Raw genomic sequence first — 2,966 nt, 5'->3', positions numbered from 1 at the left:
CTGTTGCGGTGGAAAAAATTGCAACAACGGCCCAGTTGTAAACCCAGACTTTGGATAAGGTTGCTCCCAAGCCGTGCGATCAAAATCAGATCCAACGGCCACGGAGGCAGCGGACGCGTTGCATTATCAGCCTGGTGATGCCAAGTGTTTCCGATTGAATAATCAGTTGAAAGTCAGAACCGACAGCTAGGGTTCATGCGAGATCTCTTGTTCCTTTCTTTCGACCGAATTTGAGGCAAACCATCGTTATTGATTAAAGCCTCTTTGGTACACACATATATATACAGATCCATATAGCTACCACATATATTGTATAAATAATTAAATCCTTGTGAAACTAATAATTTACTGAATACTACTACTACCATCGACACCGCACATGCATATGCATGATCATGAAATCAAGCGAGCACGTAGGAAAGTAGAGTAAGTTTACATCAACGAGTCTATGATCCTCTGGTCCCTTCTATCGTCCAGACGAACCGCCTGCCATAGATGAAGGAGGAGGAGTCCCCAGCACACGCCGATGATTTGTCCGGCATACCCGACGACGCGCGAGGCGAGGTACACCGCCGGTCCGGCGGTGGACGGCTCGATGCACGCCATGAGGAATGCGGTGCTGAGGACGACGAAGATTGCGAGCAGAGTCCACCCCCATAGGAATCTGCGCCTGCTGCCCTGGTCGGCGTCGGCACTCGCAACGCCGTTGACCGCGTCGTCGTCATCGTCAGGATTGTAGAGGGTGAGGTGGTTGAGAACGAACCTCTCCTTCCACGCCCAGAAGCCGTGCCGGCTCGGCTCCGCCGTTGCCGCAGCCGGGAGTGAGTTCTCAATATCACCCATCGATCGATCTGTGGGATCATACGTGATACGTTTTCATGGAGGGGCTTATCTTCTTTTTTGTGGGATCGTACGTAGTTAGGTCTATCTTCTATTTTGTGGGATCGTACGTACGTACGTAGTTAGGTCAATTACATGGAGAATGTTGGTATACATGGAAATCAGAGCATTGGTCGGCTACTACTATTATTATATTTTTTATTATTATTGTTATTGTAATTTGTCTCTAACTCTGTTGAATTTGGTTCCAACTCAACTGGTTGCTGGTTAAGTTGGGTAAACCTGGAAACCGCCCGCCGAAGACGAAGACAACTTCGGGCAGAGTCAGCCACCATTGGCGGCGGCGTCCTCTGATCCCTTCTCGATATCGTCACCCATCATCGATCGTTGATCGATCTGTGGTTTTTGTTATCTGTATATAAGAGCAACTCCAATGCGTCTGACCTAAATGGAGGGCGGTTTTGTCTGTTTTTTATCCCTATGGATCGGGCGTCCGCTCGGTGTACTTTCTGTATATAATTTGGGTCGGCAGTGCAGCAAATGCGTCGACCCATGTTTACCAGCGTGGCCGGCTAGCCGCCTTTTTCAGCAAATATAAACACATTTTGCATAGTTTCACAAGCAAACAAAAATAGCATAATTTCACAACCAAATAAATGTAGCATAGGTTACAAGTCGAATAAAAAATTAAATAGTCTCAAATACATTCTAAAAAGGACACATCTATTGTTTGCCAACATGAGCCCATATATACTCAACCAAATCATTTTGCAGCTGAATGTGAGTTTTTGAATAACGCATTTGATGATGAAATTGGATGAACTGTGCAAACATTGCCGCTCCTCTACGCTCGGGCACAACATTGTCACCCTAAAACTGAAACCCTTGATCGTAAATACGTTCTGGGCGCTCATCCTCTACGATCATATTATGCATAATCACACAACAATCATCACCTCCCACAACTTCTTGGTGCTCCAAGTTCTAGCAGGATACCGAACGATGCCCCACCAAGATTGCAGAACACCAAACACACGCTCCACATCCTTCCTAGCACTCTCTTGCTCTTGGGCAAATCTTTTCCTCTCCGACAGGGTTGGGGATTGTCTCCACAATAGTGGTCCACTGAGTAGTAACCTTTGTTGTAGTTGTGGCCGTTGATGCTAACATTGACCGGAGGGCAGTTGCCTTCGGCAAGTCTTGCAAACATCGACGAGCGTTGAAGCATGTTGATATCATTGTGCGATCTGGCCATGCCCAAGAAAGATTGCTAGATACAAAGATCTTGTGAGGCCACTTCCTCAAGTATGACAGTGCAAGCCCTGAGATGACCCCTATATTGCCTTTGCCAAGCAGAAGGTAGTTCTTTCACTCCCAGTACATGCAATCTATACTGCCAAGCATCCTTGGGAAGGCCCTGCTGGCATTCATCGCCAACAAGCGGGATGTATCTTCATCAGTCGGCTCTCTCAAGTACTCAGGACCAGACACAGCAATCACAACCTTTCAGAACCTGTACATGGACTCTAGGCACGTAGACTCGCTCATACGAATGTACTCATCAATGAGATCACCGGGCACTCCGTATGCAAGCATCCTGATAGCTGCAGTGCATTTTTGATAAGATGATAAGCCAATCTTTCCAAGGGCAATCCTCTTTGCACTCAAAATAATTATCGTATCCGACCACCTCCTCTCTAATACGGTTGAAAACATGCCTAGCTATACGGAAACGCCGTCGGAATTTCTGATGTTTGAACAACAGGTTGGTTGTGTCAAAGTAGTCCTTCCAAAAAAGCAAATGGCCGCTCTCTCGGTTGCGATTCAACGCCAGAATGTGCCCCGGAACAACGGCCGCTGCCTATTAAGGTGGTCATGGACCAACATAGCAGCCAACACCTCATCATCGGATGAGGAATTGTCGGAGTCGCACAGAAAATTGTGAAAAAAGAACTCGTCGGCGGAGTCCATTTGTACCTTGAGGCAAACTACCAAACAACTTGCGGGCGTCGACGAAGAAGCTAGCCGGCGAAGAGACCCGCAGCTTCCCTGGACCAGGAGGCTAGCCTGGCGGCGTCCGACGAGCGTGCCAGCGCCAACGGGGAGGTGTCGGATGAAGGAGCTGG

This window comes from Triticum dicoccoides, chromosome 2B (genome assembly GCF_002162155.2).
Source record: "Triticum dicoccoides isolate Atlit2015 ecotype Zavitan chromosome 2B, WEW_v2.0, whole genome shotgun sequence".
Classification (NCBI taxonomy): Eukaryota; Viridiplantae; Streptophyta; class Magnoliopsida; order Poales; family Poaceae; genus Triticum; species Triticum dicoccoides.
The sequence above is the reverse complement of the archived record's forward strand: the minus strand, read 5'-3'. Positions refer to the sequence as shown.